The sequence below is a fragment of the Micromys minutus genome, assembly GCF_963924665.1.
Source record: "Micromys minutus genome assembly, chromosome: 2".
Lineage (NCBI taxonomy): Eukaryota > Metazoa > Chordata > Mammalia > Rodentia > Muridae > Micromys > Micromys minutus.
The window spans coordinates 83,038,949-83,062,835 of NC_137971.1; the positions used below are offsets into that span (position 1 = coordinate 83,038,949).

The 23,887-nt window shown below is 41.0% G+C and overlaps 1 protein-coding gene across 1 annotated transcript in view; it reads right to left on the reverse strand.

Annotated features, from left to right (window-relative positions):
• The window catches only part of FAR1 (fatty acyl-CoA reductase 1), a 59,405-nt gene extending 47,167 nt beyond the window's left edge, over positions 1 to 12,238 (reverse strand). Inside the window, exon 1 of the mRNA XM_080911830.1 lies at positions 12,182 to 12,238. The gene's annotated coding sequence lies outside the window, so the exon portion shown is untranslated. The remainder of the gene's footprint in view (positions 1 to 12,181) is intronic.
• Positions 12,239 to 23,887: the final 11,649 nt, after the last annotated feature.

Genomic DNA, 23,887 nt, shown 5'->3' on the forward strand with positions numbered 1-23,887 from the left:
TAGTATAGGATCCTTACAAAGACTTCCTGTAATTTTTATTTACCAAATGAGTACAGCAAATAATTGGTATGTGTGCGTGTATGTGAGCCCACATATGTGGAAGCCAGAGCTAACCTCAGGTGCCACTCCTAAGGAACCACCCACTTTGATTTTCAAAAGTCTTACCTTACTGAGTATGGGAGGCTATGTAACCCAGTGAACCCCAAAGATAAGCCCACCTTTACCTCCCCCGTTCTGGGAAAACAAATACACTGCAGCTGGCTTTTTGAGGGTTCGGGAAATCAAACTCAGGTCCTCATGCTTGAGTGACATGTACTTCACCTACTGAGCCATCATTTCTCTCCCCAGGTCCCCTTCCCACATTATTATTTAATGTGTTCCCATGGACCTCATGCTTTCAGACTTTTATACACACTGACACACACATATAAAGTTCTGAAGGCATATTGGAAGAAAAAGATCTAGTTAGCGTCTTTTATACTCTATTTTGGTAACTACAAAAGGTAAACAAAAACATTTATTAACAAGAAAATTGTATATTTTTATTATACACAACATGTTTTGAGCCCATGTACATAGTGAATGCAATCTCTATGTAGTCTTTTCATTAAGAAAGTATAATACAGACAACAAATAAGCAACCAAAATGCAAACTCAAAATGTACAAACTCTGGTCACACAGCAAAGAACAATGAGTTCTTTTTCCTCTTCTCAAAAATTAAGGCTTATCAGGCAGTTTTCCACAGACAAAAGAATAGCTCTAGCATCTTGGATAACATTTCTTTTTTCAATAAAAGATGCTACTGTCCAACTCTGTTGTAAGCATCCATTGAAGTAGACATAATAGCTACTCTGTTTGCCTACAAAGACACTGATATAGCAGTATCTGTATTCTATGTCCCTAATGTCTAAGGCAGTTAGTAGTGAGGAATCGCAATGGTGCATTACATTAGCTCTTGGGCTATTACAGGACCATTTTTACACTGATGACCTTCTATAAGACCTTATATACAGCACTTTCACAAGAACTAGATTACTTCTAGGATTTTATTGTCCTGAAAATTTTAGATGTGGAGACATTACATAAAATTACATGCTTACAAAATATTGTAAAATTTTCAGTATTATCCATTTTCTTTTGTTCTAGTTTGTAAGCATAAGGCCTAAACTGGTAATTACTATAAAACCTATAGAAAATGAACTATGCTTCTGTTCATATATAGCATTTTTAAAAAGTAAGTAGAAAGAAATGACCAAAAAAATTACAAACAATCCTAACAATGAGTTTAGTGGGGTGGGGAAATGGGAATCATTCAATTCCATTACAGGGAATGAATTCTTCAAAGAAACTTGCCCTATTAAGTCAGTCATATGTAATTTTATTTTAGACAAACTACTTTATAGAAAAATGACTAGGCTGTATTTATTCCTTACCTTAATAAAAATGTTTCCACATCACGAAATTTTTATCTTTGTATTTTTATCCCCACAGAAATAAAGGTGTTTAATACACAATGGTATACTATTACTACTTTGTGTTACCAAAGATGTAATTTTCAAAGCCTTGCCAAGTCTGCAAGGAAGCTAAAAAACTCTGTTTGGCTTTAAAAGGTCATGAAGATTGATACTGTATACAATATATTTCATGATTAATATTCATTAAAACACTGAGCTTAAATTAAAGAAAAAATGTATACTTTAACCCTAAGGCATTACATGTAGATTATATGACTCAAAATGGAATCAAATTAATAATCATATATATTACATAGTCTAAAGTTTATTAAATTCTATTTACAAAGTTAAACTTTCAAAACAGGGTAACAAATTGGGTACTCTGCAAATGCACCCATAACTGCAAGCACAGCTGTGACTCTACTCTTGTATTACTTCTTCATAAGGTTTTTAAATCTGTTTTTAAGGTTAAACAGGGAAGTTTTGTTGTGAAATGAGGTTGGGAAACTGAAATTATATCCAATCAGATTAGTGAAAGTACATTAGCATATCAAAGACTACAAGATATCCAGAGGTAAAGAAAGAAACTAAGTGAACTTCAAGTCAGGCCCTTCACAAATTTCTCAACACACCTAGGAAAACAATGCTCATTTGTGATTACCAGATCAGCCATCTAAGTAATAGCTCTCTAAAAATGGGACAAACCTATGAATATAAATCACTTAAGAAAAGACAATTGTCCTTTGATGCATGGGGCTACATATAAATAAAAATGTTAAACTAAAATTACCAAAAATACCAAAAGAAAAAAATTATCAAATACATGAAAGCAAGACTTCTATCTATATTCAATTAGTAAGTCTGGTTACTTTAATAATGCTACCTCATCTGATTCTCAGAACAGTAATTTTAAAGAGATACCATTGCCAGTTAAATTTTGTTGTTTATATGTAGTCATGGTTTTCAATTATTTGTCTTAATTTTTAACTGAAAAAAACACCATTAGTTTAGAGTCATTGCCAATTTAGTTATAGTTATTAAATTTCTACAATTTCATCACTGGCTTTCTAACTAACCAAGACTCAGTTTTTGTAATTCAATTAGGAACCACCCATATTCCTAATCGAAGTTCACCCAAAAGGCACTTGTATCTTAGTAAGAGTTATTATTCCACTAGAAAGTTTAATGTTTAAAAAGCTCAAAGGCACTCTGATTTAGGGGACATAAATGTGGGGGAGGAAACTTCTCTCTGGCTACAGCAAGCAAAAGTGATATGCATGGTATGTACTCAGTAATATGTGGATATTAGCCAAAAAATAAAAATAAAGGAAAGACTATTCAAGATACAGTCCACAGAACTCAAAAAGGTCAACATGCTGAAGGGCCCAAGTGAGGACGCCTCAGTCACACTTGGGAGGGAAAAGAAAGCAGCCACAAGAGGGGAAGGAGTGAAAGACCTGGGAGGGGAAAAGACACAAGTGGGGACACGAAATCTGGTATTGGGTTGGGGGGTAAAGGACTGAAGCCCTGAGGGCCAGCAGAAAGAATGAAAATAGGGACCTCAAGAGGTAGGAGGGTGGGGGGTGACCCTCCAGAATGTACCAGAGACCTGGGAGGTGAGAGACCCTAGATGAAATGTCTTACAGTAGAGAGAGGAAACTTGTAGAGCCCACCTCCAGCAGAAAGACAGGGCATCAAGTGAGGGTTGGGCTTGCCATCCTACAATCAAAACTCTGACCCAGAATTGTTCCCATCTGAAAGAACTGCAGGAATGAAAATGGAGAAGAGCCCGAGGAAAAGAAAGTCCAGGGACAGGTCCAAAAGGTGATCCAGATCAAGGGAGGCCCCAAGGCCTGACACCATTACTGAGGCTATGGAGCATTCACAAAAAAGGGACCTATCATGACTGTCCTCTGAAAGACCCAACAAGCAACTGAAAGAGTCAGATGCAGATATTTGCACCCAACCAATGGACAGAAGCTGCTGACCCCTGTGGTTGAATTAGAGAGAAGCTGGAAGAAGCTGAGGAGGAGGGCAACCCTATAAGAGGACCAGCAGTCTCAATTAACCTGGACCCCCGAGATCTCTCAGACACTGGATCACCAACCAGGCAGCATACGTCAGCTGATATGAGGCCCCCCAGCATATACATAGCAGAGGACTCTCTTGGGTCTAGGTTCAGTCAGAGAAGATGCACCTAACCCACAAAAGACTGGAGGCCCCAGGGAGTTTAGAGGTCTGGGTGGGTGTGTAGGCTGGGGACATCCTCATGGGGGGGGGGGGTGATGAGGAGGAGGTATAGGATGTGGAACAGTTGGAGGGTGAACCATGAGGGGAATAAAATCTTGAGTATTACATAAATAAACAAATAAACAAACAAATAAATAAGAAAAAAATTTTAAAGTACAAAAAAAAATTCAGAATCAGGGCCATCTGATTGGATGCCAATGATCCTTCTGGTCTCCAGTTTTGAGTGAGAAGGAATATTTTCAAGGATGTCTTTAAAGAACTAAATCCTATGTCTTCTCAAAAATCAGTATCTTTTAAGAAATATCATGAAGGACAGGCTATGCAAAACTCATAAGAGTAGGAATGTCTAGTGATTTTCTGGATTTCCAGTATGTTTTCAGTTGTAAAACTTAATTGGGTACCTGGCACCCTACCCTAAAATAAGCCTTGTAATAGTTAACAATACTAAGAATGAAGCAAAAATAAACATTTGAGAATATATAAACTCAGGGCTTTCATGGTCGAATTATCAGTCACAGAGCTAAAATCACTAGTGCTAAAACATAATGGTCTCTATACCAGGGATCAAACTCGGGTCACATCTTGCACAACAAACAGTTTTTTTTTTTTTTAAGTCATCTTTCTGGCTCTAGCCAAAATTGTAAAAAGTATAAAAGAATCAGGGTAATCAGTTACTACACTAAAGGACCACCATAACCTTGTTTGGGCAAGTTATTTAACATCTCTGGTGCCTTGTTCAGTTCACTGAGAGGCCAGATCACCTATCGTCCTCCAGCTCACAAAGTCTGTATTTCTGACTACTATCCATAGGAATAAATTGTTTCCTAGGCTAACATTTGATACTTAGAAAATTATTAACTCCAAAAGGTCACCAAGGTTATCACTTTAAAGCAATTCACCTACTATTTACAATCTATCAGTCAATCTATCAAATGTCCCATTATCAGCTAATTACCTGCTTCCTCTCTCCTGAGGATTCTGCTTATGGTAACAACCTAATATTATTATGACCTATACTCTAAGTACAGTCCACCAGCTTTTAAAAAATCACATGTTTTAAGAAACATATTAAAAACAATTCTTCATTCTAAGGGGATCATGTGTGATTATGGACCTCAGAGTTTCAGGAGCAATCAATCCCACTGGCTACAAACCCTGCATTACTTTCAAACCAGATGTGAGGGTCAAAAATAAAACAATTTTCTTTTCCTCCACGGATCTTGTTGTTTAAGAGTAAGCTAAAGAATTTTCTTCTGCTGCAAGAAAAATAAAACCTATTTATGCATTCTACTATATTCCACATTCTTTTCATTCAAGCAGACACTGCCCTACATCATGTATAAAAAAAACACTATATATACACCTATTCCAAAATCTGTAGTTACTTCTATACTATTGAACAGCTTATGACTAAAAATGGTGGCATGTACCTGTACTCCCAGCACGCTGGAAGCTAAGGCAGAAAGTTGGTTGGTCAAGTCAGTACAGCATATGTAAGAAGACCCAACCTCAAAACAACAGTTAAACAAAAACCTGGCTATAGCTTCGTTTTCCCCAAGAATCTAATTGGTCTATTTTTTAAAGCTAGTATTTGCATGGTAAGCTTCATAATTTTATAATCCTATTAAATCGCTTACTTGTTAAAACAGTGTTGAGTTTTCACACAATGTTTTCTGCCTAACATTAAAGAATGAATTATTAACTAAGTCTGTATAGTTCATAGGTAGACAGAGCACTTACCTAGCAAAAGCAAAGCCCTGGTCTCAATCTCTAGCACTGCACAAAGGAGTAACAGATATTAAGCCAGGAGCCACAGACCTCAAAAAAATTTTTTTAACTAAGCTTTGAAAGGAAAGTTGGGGAGCCACTGAGCTACAGCTATGGCTTAGGTTCTGAACATTTTAAGAAGCCACTAAAGTTATACAAAAAATTAAGTGTGTTTTCTTCTAAAGAGACAAGTCTTTATGAAGATGCTCAGACCTTAAGAACATCTGCATTCTAGGAAATAAGTTATTCTGAGAATACTTCATAAGAAGCCATGGTATAAATTACCTCAAGATATCTCATGAATGTTTATGCCCACATTTCTAAGAATTCCATGAAACGCAATAAACTATATATTTCAAAATTCTGTTTCTGAAGTAGTTAACTCGTGTGAATATACACAAAAGAGCCATTATTTAAAGGCTCCAAGTGATTTATACCTAAAAGCTGGTGGCACACAACCACTAATACTTTAGCCAAAGTACATCGATTATTACATGTTGGCATACAATATTTATAAGATACTGGCCCGTTTTAATGGAATGTGCCAAACAATCCACCAGGGAAAATGATACATTCACAAAACACTGTGTCTTGATTTTCATACAACAAATGGCTTTTTCCAAGAACTGATACAAGATCTTCACTATGCCCATAATAGCTTATTTGGGTCTAAAAGATAAAGAGACACAGATTTAAGATATAATTTATTCTGTAAAACCAAAGATTTTTTATCTATATGCATAATATAGGTAATATATAAGTTACTTTACCACACTACCTACTATTCCTTCTTTCAATCCATCTAAATTCAACTTAATTTCAAAGTAGTTCAATTCACTACCTGTTTGTAGTGCAAGGTCCAGCATTACTACACTAATTCTGGTGCACATATTTAGGATCCCTGACACTTTATCTGCCTCTGGGCTCCTTGCTATATCTGATTTCTCTTGCACATTACAGTAAAAAGCAGAGTTTCAAAATACATTTATATGAAAAAATTTTCATTCACTTCTATTAACATGTCTATTAGGCTGTATGACAATTTTTTAGATTTCTTTAATTTGCATCAAAATTGTGGGGAAAGTGGATGGAAGTACCAGCTATGAAGCAATATGGACAAAAAAACTTCATAATTTTTAAAGCTGGTAAATAATAGAAGGATTCTTAAAGTCAGGTCCACAAGTTTTCTCCTTTGGACATTTGTTAAAACTAGAGCTGATTTAGTTTTGCTAAACACATTTATTTAGGCAAAGGTACCTTTCAATGAAACTCCTCTATCTGTCTGTCTCTGTCTGTCGGTCGATTGGTCTCGGTCTCCGTCTCTCACTCTCTCTCTCTCTCTCTCTCTCTCTCTCTCTCTCTCTCTCTCTCACACACACACACACACACACACACACACACACACACACACACATACACACAGCCACATACTGCACCCAGACAAGAATCTCACCATCTAGATCTGGCTGTCCTGAAACTCACTATGTAAACTAGGCTGACCTTGAACTTACAGAGATCCACCTGCCTCTGCCTCCCAAGGGCTGAGATTGACATTTTATTGCTGTTGTTTTTGTGGTCCTGGGAACTGAACTTTACCTGAACTAAGCCTTACACATGCTAAGTACTTTTCTACCACTAAGTTTCAATGCTAGATTTTCAATAACTTTAAAAAAAATTATATATACTTTACCAACATGTTTTTATTAGCTTAGATAAGAAATGCCATTCATCTATTTCTTTACTAACAATTTAATAAGTATCTGCTATCTAAGCTAGCCTGTCTTAGTAAATGTAGAAAACAAGTAGAATTCATCCTTTATAATAATTAAGAACACAACCATATCCTTTGGAATCCATGACAAAAATGTCAGGAGTTTCAAAAGAAAAGAGAGATAAAAAGGAGAAATTAGGTAAAAAGCAATACTCATTTTTAAAAGTTCTCCCTGCAACCATGACAGATGAAGAAACCAAAGCCCAGAGAGGGGAAGTGACTTGCCTACAGTTAACATGAAATTGCTAACAAGACCAAAATTAAAATTCAAACCTGTTGATGCAGTTTGATGTGAATATTATACATTATGACACATCTTTTATACCATATTAACTCAAGAGAATGAACAATAATTTAAAATAAATGAATAATAAATGAAAAGGGAGGCTAGAAAGAAAATAAATTCTAAAAGCATTACACATAAAAACAACATGTATATATCCTACTTCCTCAATTCTCATGTATACTTGACTTTATGATACAGTATCCATTTCTAACATTTTAAAGATAAACTATCAAATTTATCTTCTTTTTAAAAATACTGAAATGTGGAAACGCCTATCTCTATAACAGGAAAATGTGACATAATAGAACATGTATGAAACACACTGTACAATATTTAGAGGAAGGATCACAGGGCACAAACATCTGCAGCAGGGGTTTAGCACAGTGTCATACACTGGAGTCTCAGCACTCAGAAAGCAAAGTCAGTACTATTGTGAGTTCAGTACCAGCCTGGTCTACCTGAAGAATTCCAAGCCAGCCAGGACAACACAGTTAGATTATGTTTCAAAGAAAGTTGGGGAGGTGGCTGAGGCCTATCTTTTAAGCTATTTAAATAGCTATTAAATACTGGAGGCTATATGACACTTTTTTCAATTAAAGATAGTAATAAGTCCTTATCTGTGTGAGTTTTAGAAACAAAACATGGGTTTGGGGTTTTGTTTATTTTTCTCTCACACAGCATCTTGCTATGCAACCCAGGCAGGCTTCAAACTCAGAATCCTCCTGCTTCTGCCTCCCCAAGTGCTGGAATTACAAGCACATAACACCATGCCCTGCCAAAGTAAGAACGATGTCTTACTTCTGTCACTTAGCTCTCTAACCTAAGTTCTCTGAGCCTCATTCTCAATTGTAAAATGCAGTATGCACATAAAAAAAAGTTAACTGTGATTATTTAATATAACACAGTGTCTAGATAAGACAGAAATCACATGTATATGTATTCCAATCTCTACATGCCAAATGAAGGTTAAAACTAAATGGGTTTATAATATTTCTTCCTGCTCATTTATAAGATTGGACTGAATCTGTACTGACCCTTGGACAAATCCTCCTAGTTTGTTTGGGAATAATTACTTGCTAAACAAAGAGCTATTTTGTTATTATGTCTCTTTGAATTGGGAACACAAGAGTGAAGTGTTGTGGTGTGTGTATATGCTGTATGTGTGATTATACAAGTGTGTCTTCTACATGTGGAAGTTAGAGGTTGACATCAGATATTTTCCCCAATTGCTTCTCCACTTTATTTTTGAAACAAAGCCTTTGAGTATATTAGACTAGCAAGCCTGCAAGCCCAAAGGATCCCCACTGTCTCTACCTCCCCAATACTGAGATTTCAGCCATGTGATGCCAATAGGTGCTGGAAATCCAAACCAAGGTCTTCATGCTTGCACAGTAAACACTTTACTGAGTGAACCATCTCACCAGTCCCAGTAGTGAACTTTCAACTGTTTAAATTGATCAGCTAAACATAAATGCAGCACTTTTATACTGTTCACTGAACTGAAACTCTTAGGTCCATATCAAACCCAACAAAGGGAGGAACTAAAACTATGTATGGAAAGAAGGAAGAATGTAAGGCCAAAAGAAAGTTAAAAATGTCCCTGTTCTGTGAGTGGTTCATGGCTTTCTTTTAACCTTAAGTTCTTTTCTTAAACTCTAAGAAAATAAATATTCAGAAAAGTCAGGACACTGTCTCTAAGATTCAAGGTGCTTTAAAAACCTAATCCTTCAGATTAAGCAAATGCCATCTTTTAGGATATACCATCTTAATTAATAACAAATCAGTCATTTCCAATATAAGAACACGCTTTCCAAAACAGCTCACATGGGGCAGATGTCAAGTAAGTCCATCTCTGCTCTCATCCCAAGATTAGACCTATGTAGTCCCAACTGCCCCATTTCTGTTAAATGAATGTTATCCCTCAGTGATAAAAACAGCAATGCTCATTTTTATCTGGATTTTTTTTTTAGTACAAGCATTTTACACACTTGGATCTTCTTAGTCAAAGACTAAAACATTACAAGGAGCCCTGCTATGATTTTTTCCCACTGAATGTGGCCATAACTGTGACCACACCAAACACGATTGCTGATCCATACCGTAACTCACTTCAGCAATCTTGACACTACATTCACTTCACATTTCTCTTTTCCTTTTTTAACTTAGTAGCTTCTTTTTAACCATCTTCTTCCCAGTCTCTAGGTCTTTCAGCTCTAGGCTTCTCTAAACAGCATGCTCTTCAGTAGCTACAAAATCTTTCCAAGCAACCTTTATACTTCTTTACTGACTTTGTTTTGTTTTTTAAAGGCACTGTTTCTCTGTGTAACAGCCCTGACTGTTCTGGACTCTAGCTTGTAGATCAGGCTGGCCTCAAACTCAAACAGCTCACCTCCCTCTGCCTCTTGAGTGCTGGGATTAAAGGCACTGCTGCCACCACCACCACCACCCACCCACCCCACCCCCATCTCCCCCACTCTACTGGCTTCTTTTGTAGTCTTATTTTCTATAAGAGGTCAGGTCTGACCTTTGGATTTTCTGGTAAATCATGAATCTCCAGTGTCTACCAGTGCCTACCATCAAGCAAATGCTCAAGTAGTGTTTACTGTCTGATTCTGCCAATTCTGATTTGCCATGTAATAGCTGGTGTGACCTTAGCCAAGTTAAATCTGTCTGAACCTCTTCCTCACCCATGAAATACAATCAAATAATGATACTTGGAAAGCTCAGAACAGTTTCTGGCACAAAGTAGCAACCAACAAACATCTAACTATAAAAAATAAAAATAAAAAACTTTAGGGCATATATACCCCATCATCAGTCCAACTGTTCTTTTTCCTTCTAGCCATCACAGGGAACCACTATTTACCAACCAAGCTGCAGGAAGAGGCTTGGTTGATGACTACATATATAATAATTCATTCAGAAAGATCTATAATTGGACATTAAAAACTATTTACATTTGTGAGGGTTTTTTTTTTTTTTTTTTTTTTTTTTTTTGGCCCACAGACTGCTTATAGTTCATCCAAACTACTGTAATTATTCTTGTGTCTAGCAATAACCCACATACCAACTCCATGTGCAAATGCTCCAAAATTCACCTTTTCCAAGAAACTTGCCCTTCACTTGAACTAGATTATATAGATACTAAAGGCAAAATGTGGTTGCAGTAATAATATGTTACCCAAAAATACCATGTATGTCCTAAAGAATGAACCATTAGCTAAAATTCTACGCTGATCTGGTGAACAAGGAAACAGCCATACAACTGTTCTCCTGAATTCTGCCCTTCACACTGTAACTCTTCACAGGCCTTTTGTCCTATCTTCAAGCAGAAATTACCTCTTCCATTTAAATCCACTGAAAATATGGTCCCTTCTCTGCCTCCTAATTCTGCCTGCACACTACAAATAAAAGCTTCAAAGCGGAAAGCAGTAACACCAACATACATAACCTAATGTCTTTCTTAACTGAAAATATTTGTTTATCTAACTACAAATCTATTCTCAAAATTGAAAGCAAGTGCCCAACAAACATAATACAAATTCCACTACATTAAAAAAGATTGCTCATTCAGAACTGCACAGCTACACTCACACAGTATCCTCACTTTTGGTTCTGTAACACAACCTGCCCCATTTTCATGCCCTATTATCCAAACCCAACCAGATAACTGACTCTTTAAATGTTGCCCTTAGCACTTTTCTTTAAGAATTAAGCAATTTCCCAATCAAAACCAAGTAATACTTAATACCCATTACTTCTGAGGGCTGAATTTGTGTGAGCTGTGGCAAAACAATCAGATGGGATCATCCAGGGAACAGGATGAAGTTGAGATGGCAAGATAATGATCAGCCTCGGTAGCTAAGCTGAGTGTTCTGAGCTGTCATCCTGAGACACTCTCTCAACTCCACTATTCACAAAAGATCCCCACCCTTAAGCATGCACACAGAAATCCACCTTGACTGTTCCTTGTGTACTTTCCAAGAAAGCAAATAATGCCTTCTAGTCAGACAGCCTCCATCCACCCCTCATCTAACATCTCTCCCTCCTCGGACACCTTCCGGTTTCTGTGTGTACCTTCTCACACTCCACATGCCCTATCCCCATTGGTCCAGAGACCTTAACCTTCAAACCCCAAACCAGTTCTCCATCTCTCAGCTGATTTCTCTGCAACGCCATCGATGCCTACTTGCCAGGGGCCAATCCCACTCCGGACCAGGGGCCTCCTCCCAGGACGCCCTCTCCAGAGCATCACCCCTTTCCCATCACTTTCTTCCTCCTCAGACCCGGAATGACTCTATCCCAGGCCGCCACCCTCCTCCGTTAACTCCGGGCCCCACCGTGACCGCCTCTGCGAGGCCTCCCCCCCCCCCCCGCCGCAGGCGGCACCCCTGCCACCCGGGGATGCAGGCCAGGGGCCTCCACGCTCCCTCTCCGAGGCCCCGGCCGTCGGGAGGGCGGCGGCCCGGCCACGCCGAGCAGGAACAGTCCCGACAGAGGCGGCGCCCCCGCCTCCAGGCGGCCACGGCGGGGCGGGGGCGGGGCGGTTCGCAGGCCCCACCTCAGCGCAGCCCGGCCGAGGACTCCAGCAAAACGGCGGCCGGGCGCGGAAGGGCCGCGGCCGAGCCTGCGACGGAGCCCGCGCCGCTCACCTCGACGCGGAAGCTCGGGCCTCGCTCTCCCCTCAGCGATGGCTACGCCGCCGTCGCGCTCTCCTCACTCGCTTTTCACCGCCCCCGACCGGCTGCTGAAGAGCGGACAGGCAGCGGTGCGCCCATTGGCTGGGACCACTATGTCGTCACGGGTCCGGACCGCGCCTCGGGGTCTGACTGGTTGGAGTGGCGCCTCTTTTCCACGTCTGCTCCTGATTGGCTTTCGCTCACACTCTTCCCGGGAGAACCGCTCACCCTCCACTCTTCTTCAGCCTCCCACCCCCAAACCCCCCGGGCGGGACGGCCAATGGGGGACGGGAGAGAAACCGGGAAGTGGGCGGCTGGGCGGCGTGGTGGGGGAAAGCGCAGCCAATGGGCGCGCGCCGCACATCCCCGCTCAGCAGCGCCGCCCCCGGCCGCCCGCTTCCCGAAGGGTCGCGCCCCGGGCCACGCCCGACCACCCTGGCACAGGAGCCTAGCCCACGCAAAAGGTGCGGGGCAAGTGGCGAGCGCGACGGTCCGCCCGGCAGCCGTCGTGGCGTGCTTAGGTACTGCCAATGTTGCACCCCGGCGCGCCCCACCCTCGGCCATAGCTGAGTGTGAGGATCCTTCCTGAGAACTGCCAGCTTGGTTTCTCTGAACGCGTAGCCAGCGCTGCGTGGACTCTCCGAAAGGCCCATAGGGAGGACTGGAGCCGGGGTCCATCCTCCCCACGAGACTATCCGCCTAGACCTTCCTCCTCCAAGACAATCCAGTGCAAGATGTAGGGACAGTGAGCGAAGTTTATGCGTTAAAAGGTGGGGCGTGTGCTGAGGGCTAGGATGCACCGGAATTTGATAAGTGTCGCGAGCAAGAAAGTAGATAACGGCATAGTTAAATATAACAAGTTTTATTTAGTTATTCTTTGGGTCATCACACAACGTTAACACTCCCAATTCCTAAACTACCGTCCTAAACTTATCTATCTCCCCAAGGCTTCTTCACCTATGTGACTATCTTAGCTGAAGGTCAGATCCAGAAATCTCCAATTCAAGGGTCAGGATCCTGGATGAGATTCTCCAGCTGCAGGGCAGATAAGGTGGCATCTCTCCAGATGTGCAGACAGAGCACAGTCTCTGCTTATATATACTGTGCATCATGGAGTTCTAAGACTGTCTTGTTATCCTGAGTGAATGATGCCACTGAATTCTGGTTATCACGTGCAGCCTTGGGTGTAGTGGGAATCCTGACTGCTATTTTTACATGCCTAAAAGGCATTTAAAAGAAGAAAAAACTATGCTTATTACAATGTTCAAGCTGGGAACTGGTTTTTTTCTTGTGGTGGTGGTGGTTACACAAGAGCCTGGTCATCATCAACACCAAGCTTTAGCTCTTATTCAAAAACTACAAACCCAGGCTAGAGAGAAGACTCAGTGGTTAAAAGCAGATACTACTCTTTCAGAAAATTCGAGTTCAGTCCCCAGTAACCTGCAGTTGGTAGTTCACAACTACCTATCAGTAATGCCCCCCCCCCCATTCTGGGCTCCATGGGTACCTTCACTCACACGCAAATACCCACATACAGACACATGCATACACATAATTTAAAAAAAATAAAAATAATACTTAACTAAAAACTACTGCGGGCATAAGGGGTTGCCTTTTCGTTAACTCTATACTTTATTTGACAATCTCATATGAATGTCTGAGGCATTCTAACACATACACCCCCATTAATCAGCTCACTCTTCTGTTGAAACCCTCCTCCCAACAAAGCCTCCTGCTACTTCGACATCTTTTTTTTTTTTTTTTTTAACCCACCGAGTTTAATTATGGTTGCTTGCACAAGTGTGTTGGAAGATGTGGGGTGGCATTTACCGGAACACAGGCAACATGTTATTATTGAAACTTGGTTGGGAACTCCAAGCCAGGCTGAGCCACTTGTCCTCGAGCCAATTAAAAGTCATTAATAATGGAGAGCAGAATAAAGAGATCTGTTCAACTTGGCCACACTGGGAGGAGGGAAAAGGAGATCCAGTGAACTGCACCCCCAGCACAGCAGTCTGTCTTCAATATCCTGACATGAGATGAAAGTTTAACTAAACGGCCAAGGATATCCTCATCTCTGCCCTCACAGTCAATGTGTTATCTCACTTGCCATTGTCTGCCCTTCAGTCTTATCCCATTACTTTGTCTGATACATTGTTAAAAATCTGTGAAATCTCTTTCTAGAAAACTAATTCCCTCTCTGGCCTCTTTTTCCCCCTAGCATGAGATTCTAGGGAAATTCCCATTTCTTCTTTACAATATCTCCCCCCCCCCACCTCCCTCCCTCCCTCCCTCCCTCCCTTCCTCCCTCCCTCTCTCTCCCTCTCTCCCTCTCTCTGCCACACAAGCTTGAAAACAGGTTTTATTGGAGGAAAGATCTAGCTTTTAACCCCCCCCCCAGGCAAATTGCCTTTAGACTGCTCTGGAATGTACCACTGCCACTTGTTTAAGCCACTCAAAAACAAGCTTGCCTCCCCAGAAACCAGGAGGATGAAACATCTTTAAATGAGCTATCTACCTGGGCATGGGTACTCACCTAAAGTGAGTTGTTTCTGTAGTCTGACTGAGAAACACAGTATCTCTTTAGAATAGCTTCAGGGTAGAACTAGGAGATTTCCCTCAGGGTCTTGGGGGCTTGTGTTGTTGTCCATCCCCATTGCTAGTGTAAAAGCACTCACAATATTGTTCTTCTCACAAGATTTGTACTTTTCACAAATCTTGTTCACATTCCTCACTCAGAAGCTGTACCTCTGTAGAACTCTAACAGACTGCTTAGTTAGAAGGCTTCAAGAAAACAAAATTACCACAACAGAAAATAGTTAGCTATAAGATTTTATAAAAGCACAAGAGTAAATCTGTTTTGAAAATGAAACAGTTGCATATAGATTTATAAGTATCTATTACCCGCCAATCTTTAAAAGGCTTGCAGAACTTAATAAGTATCACATAGAGCCAGGAACAATTAATATCGTAGCACAGAAGCATATAGAATGTACTTCTAAAGCAAAATTTAAAATCTTTAGTAGAGTAAGTCTATAGGCCTTGACAATCAAATGTTTAAATCTCTTACAAAATTAGGAAACAGTGCCAGCTAGTTATTACACACAGATAATATACAATTCTACCTCATATATACAATAGAAAATATACTTATTTTATCAGAGTAAACAGACATATGTGCAGGTTTCAATTAGACATATTGTCTAGAGAGCAATTTTTCAAATGTCATTTTAAGCCTGTGAGACACTTAGAGGTCAGCATTAGACCATACTTGTAATGAGAGCTTTTAACAGAGTGGGAGAATTCCAAAGGTTCATCATTATTCACTTCAAACAGATGTCATTTGGTTTTAGGGGCCAGTAGCTTGGGCACTTGGGGAAAACATGTTATCAAGGTTCCATACAGCATGGAAAAATTATATTATTTGTATTGGTTCTCCTTTAATTAAAAAAGTCGATGTTAGGTACAGATGTGATTTCCTTAAATGTGCTTATCCTGGCCTTGTGTTTAAACTTTACTCTCAATTCAAGACCAGAGACAGACTTCGGGGCTCACTGGATCCCTTTGTCCCTCCTACCAATGTAATCATATTGAATAAATCAACTTATCTTGCTTTCTACTATTTATTTGACTCTTTTAATTGGCTAATTAATGAAGGTGGCCTAACCTGGCTTGGGGCATGGGCTGTGACCCCCAAATTTAATGACAACATTAGTTACGCCATTGAAGAAAATAATACCTAAGAAAGGGGATTTCTGAGTTGTAAAACAGGAAAGTTCTAAGCTCAGGAAGCACCTACTAGACATAGCTTTCCAGGGGAAACTGGATGGTGCTTTTTTTCCTGAGGGGTTTGGGGCTTGTTTTAGTGTCCAGCCTGGTTGATAACGTAAAAGCACTTATGGTGCAGTACCCAGTGAGAAACTCCAAACTCTTACTGAGTGGCCTGCTTAATGGCAGACCTAAGTTCCTAGTCCAGAAAATGAACTTGAATACCATGACATCTACCCTGGAGGAATCTACAGTTCAGTTCCAAGCATAGTCATTTCTGAAGGTCACAGGTCATTAGGTTAATAGCAGCTTACCTTCAGGTTTGATGCATCCTAGTGTTAGAAACAGGGCTGGGGATCAGTTCCAGAGCCTGGGACAGGGTAGGCAAGTGTTGTGCCACTCAGCCACATGGCCGAAGTCCCAGCTACTGGATAGGCCAAGGGAAGAGAAACACCTGAGCTTAAGAATTCAGTTAGAGGGCAGCCAGAGCAGCATAGCAAAAGCCTGTCTCTCTCTCTCTCTCTCTCTCTCTCTCACACACACACACACACACACACACAGAGGGGTGTGGGGGAGGATGGAGCAAGAGAGGGAGAGACCCTCTGAAAGGACACCAGAATAAAGATGATAATATTCATGTTCATTCATTTAGTAATGTGTTTAATTGCCTTTGTTTAGAGTGCTTAGCACTCTATGGGGCACATAAAGTCAATGTGGCAGTCTTTCCCACAGAACATGGAAGTAATGAGATAATCCCAGTATTATACAGACTGAAGAAATACACAAGAGTTTAAACCAGCATAGGGATTTGGAAGTACCTTCTCAAAAGACATAGAACTAAGTTAATCACTACTCAGGCTTGGCAGCACATATATGTATACATCCAGGCACTATTTTCAGAAAATACATTGTTCACACACAAAAAAAATTAAGACAAAAATATCTTTAAGGAATATCTGTACATAATTACAAAAGTCCATAATTAGTTCTGAGAAAAACAGTGGAATTATTTAAGTTATTCCTTTATGGTTACATTTAGATTTAACAATATCTCTTGGGGCTAGAAAGGGAGTGGGTCTTCACAGAGGACCCGGATTCCATTGGCAGCACACAGTAGTTGCACATAGACATCTATAGCTCCACGTCCAGGGATTCCAGCACACTCTCCTGTGCCCCTCAGACACCGGGCACATGTGAGCTGCATGTACTACCAAGCAAACTCTCATGGATATGAAAATAAAAATAAATCTTAACAACAGCTTTAGGGTTGAGAATACAAAGGCATCCCATTTGGCTCAAATGCCTGTGTATCTATCACATGTGATGCAGCAGAGACTTGCCCATCAAGGAGCAAATGTTTTCTAGAGTAAGATTTCAAAGATTCAGATCCAAGGATCATGTGGTGCCGTGGCTGGAATATGTTATATGCCTGGAACCCCTACAGTGCACATTCATCCTGAACTTGAATGAAACCTGTTACTTATAAAAGTGATCAATCTCCAGGAAGTGGCGGCACATGCCTTGAATCCCAGCGCTTGAGAGGCAGAGACAGGTGAATGTCTGAATTTGAGGCCACCCTGGTCTACAGAGTGAGTTCCAGGACAGCCAGAGCTACACAGAGAAACCTTGTCCCAAGAAAATAGCATAAATAAAACAAAACAAACAAACGAACAAACAAAAAGCAAGAGTGATCAGTAGCTTTCACAAAAGACAATGGAAAATTTTGCCCCAGAAAAGGAAAGAAAACTATGGTATCTCGAACCTGGGTTGTCACTCAAAGGATTTGTGTTTGAAAGATTTGGCCCTCAGCTTCGTGCCTTTGAAAATGGTACAACCTTTAAGAGGTGGGACCTGTGTGTGGGGTGCTCTCAGAGGGGACCGTGGGGCTGCTGTCTTTACCTCTCCTTTCTGCTTTCTATCCATCATGAGATCAGAACCTTGCTTCACTGCATGCTCCCTGCCATGGTATGCTGTCTTGGCACAGGCAGAAGGAATGTATCCAAAAAGAACGTGTCTGTGGCCTGAAACCTCCAAAGTATTGTGCCAAAACAAATGTTCCTCTTCTTTAAGCTCTCAGGTGTTTGTTGCTGTAATGGAAATCTAGTTCATAACAAACACCAAATATATATATATATATATATATATATATATATATATATATATATATATATATATATATATATATAATTGGGCTGGGAGATGGCTGAGTTGGCAAAGTGCCTGCTGCACAATTATGAGGACCTGCTCTCAGAGCCCCAGCACTCACATGAGAAGCCAGAGCAGCAAGGAGCATCTGCAGCCCCTAAGGAGGAGGTGTAGAGACAGATGGATCCAGAGAGCTCATTGACTGGCAAAGCCTAGCCTAAGCAATGAACTCTAGGTCAAAAAGTCAGGTAGAGGAGCAACTGAGGAGGACACTGACATTGACCTCTGGCCTCTATATCACATGCACACATATGTACCCTCACACACATGCACCAAAACACACATTCCACAAACAAACAAAAGCAACATTAAGTGCCAGGGACGTGTCTTAGCAGGTAAAGCACTTCCCAATCAAATAAAGGCGACTAGATTTTGGGAACCCGCATGAATACTGGGTACTTTTGAAGTCACTTGTAATTGTGACTTCAGACAGTGAAAAGGGGATCCACAGAGCAAGCCAGCTAGCTTGACCAGCCCTATCAGCGAGCTCTGCGTTTGGATGAAATACCCTACACCAAAGAATAATGTGGAAGAATAATCAGGAAATTTGCCAGCATCCACCTTGGGCCTCCACACACTTACACACATCAATATGCTCGTGAATGTGCTTACCTGCACCCCAATGTGCACACCTACACACTCATCTATAGCACAAACATACAAATGAAAATAGGTGACAGGGAACAGCATCCTTGTTCCCTTCTAAATAATATCCCTGAAAATAATGGTGTTGCCTGGGACTCAGCTGCACTGCAGCTTTCAAATGTGAAACAGCTGCACAGAACCAGCCTTCTATAAATGAAGGCAAATTACACCAAGCCAAAAGTGTGATTTTATGTTTTAGATCACACATACAGGTTCAATATATTTACTAATAAAACACACAATATTCTACATATGAAAATAAATGTATTTCCTGCTGCTCATGAATCCTTGAGAGTTTAGTAACTTCTTTAGAAAAAGGGGAGGGTCCTCTGAAGAGATGGCCAAGTGGATGGAGTGAAATCTGGATAAAGTGTGAAAGCTGGAGTATGATTTTCCAGAACCCTTGTTTAGAAAACACAAAACCACAAGAACAACGACAAAAGCACTCCTCTGCCTTGACTGGTATATGTGTGGAGGTGATGTTCTCCTCCACCCTCGCCCATTACCACCTGTGGTGATTGGGAGATCTGGCCCTGGGGTGATGACAGCTGGTGAGATGGCCCTGTCCCTAGTGGGCTGCTGGAGAATGGGCCCTGCACTTGCCCAGGCAGCACAGTAGAGCTGGCCCTATTAGCGGCTGTGCAGGTAAGCCAACCCCAAGGGCCAGAGTGTGGAACAACTAGCCTTACCACTCATCTGCAGTGACATCACATGGGTGTGGGGGTGATGCCATCCTCCCTCCCTTCTCATCACCTTTGGTAGTCAAGAGAGCTGGCCTCTGCCTCTGAGGAGCTGGAGAGCTAGCCCTGCCCCTCACTGGCTGTAGCATTTGGGAAAGTGGGCCTTGCACTTTACTTGAGCAATACTGTAGAGCTAGCCCTGAAGGCAAAAACACAGGTGAACCTGCCCCAGGGTATGAGAGTAGGAGAACTGGCCCATTCCCTTATAGGCTGTAGCACTTGGGAGAGTGGGCCCAGAACCTTGGCTGGGCAGCACAGTGGAGCTACCTCTGAAGGTACTGATGAGGGAGAAACAAGGAATTCCTACAGCAAGCTAGGTAGATGCTCTAGCCAGAATCTGAGAACCTCAGATTCAGCAAAGACAGCTTCTCTCACCAAAATAAAATGGAGTACAATCAAGGAAGACACCTGATGTCCACTTAAGCACCAGTACCCCTGACGCACACACAGATTCCAATGTGTGCTCACAGAAAAGAGACCACGTATTCCAAACACACACACCAAAGAAGGAGAAGGAGGAAAAGGAAGAAAGAAAGAAGATCAAAGCCAAACAATTATATATATATACTATATAATTATATATGGTATATATATAATATATATTATTCCTGATCCAAGGAAACACTTTCATATATATATATATGTAATATTCTAGCTCATGATATTTTTTCAATTTCTTACTATACATAGTTCTAATGAGATCTTTACTCTGTTCTTCCCGGCAGCCCTATGAAAGCTTTCATTTGAATTTCTTAGAAGAAATTGAGACTCCCTGAAACAAAAAACTTGCCCAAAGTTGCACAGCTGTTAGGTGGCAGAAGTGAGATCGACATTCAAATTTATTTATGGTAACAAGCGTAACTGTGTGACTATGCTCTGTGTGTCTTTACTAAGATAAGATTAAACCAGTGTGTGTGTGTGTGTGTGTGTGTGTGTGTGTGTGTGTGTGTGTGTGTGTGTGTGTGTGTGTGAGCATGTGCGCACACATGTGTGCATGTTTATGTGTTCATTACACTCTTATGCATATCCTTCATAAAAATCTTAAGATTCATAATTATTTCCATCATGCTTTAGTGTCGGTTGCTATGCCAACTCAAAAGCAGCTGTTACTCATTAGGGGGGAAAAAAGTTCGCCTGACAAAACTGATGTTACAGTGCTGTGCCATCACAGCTACCGAAAATACACCGACGCTCTTCACTTGCAGTTTCAGGCAACCTGACCAAGGCGAACTAAACTCTATTTATAGCTGTTCTTCTCACAGTTCATTAATAAGACCTTACTTGTCCCGTATCCAATCGGGACACCCAGAATTAGATGTGTGTGTGTATGTGTATGTGTGTGTGTGTGTGTGTGTGTTGTTAATTATCAAACCCAGGGTCTTTCATCATGCTAGGCAAATACCCTAACACTCAACTACATCCCTGTCCTTTTTTAAAGGCAGTTAGTGAAAACACCAAACAATGAAGACATGCTGACAGTTTTCTAAGGTGTCCACTGGTCTACCAATCACGAGTTCGAACAAGTATACACAGGTCTCCTCGGTCTCCTTTCCTAGTTTCCTATTATCTGCCGTGGGCGTTTCTGCTACTTGTAAGAGAACTTTGGTTTTCATCTGCAGGCTTAACCTAGGTGGAGCAAATGTGAAAACTGCTGTGTTCCTGGCTCTTGAAAACCCTCTTTGTGTTCTGACTGTTGACTATGGTTCTCAGCTGTCTCCTGTAGCTCCCAGGTCCTTAAACTGAGAGTCATGGTCATACAGACAAATAATGCAGTTGTCCTCTTAGAGGGAGTAAGAGATAATTTATCCTGGGGGCATTTTAAGTGCCCATGGCTCAGAAACTCAGATTTACATTACCCCGGATTTCATGTTCCAACACGTAAGCAGTTTCGTGAAGTTTCCTAGTTTAAGAGAAGAAAAGCATCAATCAAAGCAAGTTTAAAGCACAGTGGTGAGTCCATCAGAGAGGGAGGTGAGCAAGATGAGAGAAAGCTTCTCAGGAGGTTCAAGGTGCCATCTGATGACATTCTTAGCTTCAAGGTTGATAGAAACCATTGGTCTGATATGTTCATTAGTTCCAAATGGTTTTCATCTATTAGCCACAGGATGTTAGTTCTGACCCAGAGGCGGGCTTTTGGTGGGTTGGGTGGGGACCCTGAAACTTGAACAAAACTAAAACATTTCTGAATGGGAAACAATCAGAAAGTGCTTCAAAATCAAACCTGTCATGAAACCAAGGTTTCTAGTAGTGCTCACTTGTGTTATGTCTCACAACTTCACTGAAGCCCTGGTTTGAACACACACACACACACACACACACACACACACACACACTTTGTTCTGCATATGTCATCACAACCCACAAGGACAGTGAACCCTGCCTGAAATACCAGTTCCCATTCAAGACCATTGTGTGTTACGAATTGCCCTTTTTTACTAAATCCACAGAGCTTCTGCTCCTATAGCAACCACCAGTTTAACTGTGGAAGATACAGGTTTGATATTTTCATACCATTGTTCTCTGCCACATATTACATTGTTTTACCTTTGGTTTTTGGTTGGAATGTTTGATTTTAAATTTTTTTGTTTAGGTTGTTTGAATTTCATGGAGAATCATAAAATGAACTTTGGCTTGGGATTAAGTAAGGATCTCCAACAATTCCAGGGATAACCCTAAGCAAATACCTACATTTAGCACAACATATTCATGTATAGTGGTATTCTCGGCATTGACAGCTATAGAGATATCAGTCCCTGTTGACAAGTGTTAAAGAAGCTTTGCATGCTATAGTGTCAAATATTCAAGCTCTCATTCATTCATTCTTTCATTCATTCATTCATTCATTTTGGTTTTTGGAGGCAGGGTTCTCTGTGTAACCCAGGCTGTCCTGGCACTTGCTCTGTAAACCATGCTGGCCTCAAACTCAGAGATCCGTCTGCCTCTGCCTCCCGAGTGCCACCATTGCCTGTCTCAAAGTTTAATTCTTTATGTAAAGATAAACCAATGTGTCCATCTCATTAGTGTCATTAGAATGTAAGTTTGCTTTCGCCTGTAACAAATAGTATAATTATATCTCAATACCAAAGAATTGTCTCAAAATAAATTCGTAATTTATTATCAACATTTATTTTTTATGTTTTATATATGTTTTATATACCTATGTTCCCAGGGCAGTGTAAAAATATCCTTTGGTGAAAAATGTTTGATTTTTTTTTCACCATATGTTTGAAAAGCCCTATATTAAACCTCACTTCTTGACAAGGTGTGCTGATGTTATTTAGTTCACAGGTCTTAGAAAGAGAAACAAAACACTGGGGGGGGGGTTGTTGTTTTGTTTGTTTGGGGTTGGTTTTTCAGACCGGGTCTCACTATATAGCATAGCCCAGGTTAGACGTACAGTCCCTCTGTTTCAGCTTCGCAAGTGCTGAGATGAATAGGCACCTATTGCCACATCTGGCTAAACACAGGCCTTGTAGTATTTCTTCAGATGCTATTTGTTCTCAGATTTCCATTTATCATGAGGAAATGGGTAAGGCATCCTGTTGGCCAGTTTCTTTGCACATCTGGTCACCCAAGCCGTGTGTGTGTGTGTGTGTGTGTGTGTGTGTGTGTGTGTGTGTGTGTGATGGTTTGGATCTCTTACTGGCCTAGCAGCAATGGAACAGTAAAATCCTGAGGCCTGGGAAGTTTTCTCATTTTTTTTTCTTTTCCTTCTTTCTTAGGGACTTGCTGCCTTTGTGTCTGCATCAGGACGGAGCTGCCTGGGATGCCCAAAGATGAGAATCAGCAATTTGTCGTTTTTACTCTAAAACCACAGTGCTTCCACAGGATAAACCACAAGTTCTGACCTGCCTGTTTCCTGCTTTTTAGGTCTTTTGAGAACAGAACCTGAGTGTGTAAGACTTCACAGACACACCTTGGAGCCTGTGAAGAAAGGCTTTCTCTTGGGCATAGTTGCAAATAAAGGCCCCAAGCTGGAAAAACTTCAAGTTGCCAACCACACCTATGTGGGGCAGAAAAGTGTCTACAAAGGTATGGCTGCTGTTTAAGGAAATAAAACACATTTGAGTCACTTGTAATCTCTTATTGTCCTGAGCACAGTGTGCAGATCAGTTTCTCTGGAACAGCGTAATGGAACTGGCAGTGGCTGGCATGAGAAAATGAGGCATGCTGACTATGAGTCCTGGTTTGAATGCTTGACTCCTGAATAGAACCGTGGCTCTGCTTCCTACTGCCTGTGTGATCTGGAGCAAGCGTTGTTCACCTTGGTTTCTTGAAGGTAAAACAGAGGTTTTAATGGTTCCTCCTCATAGGGGTACTA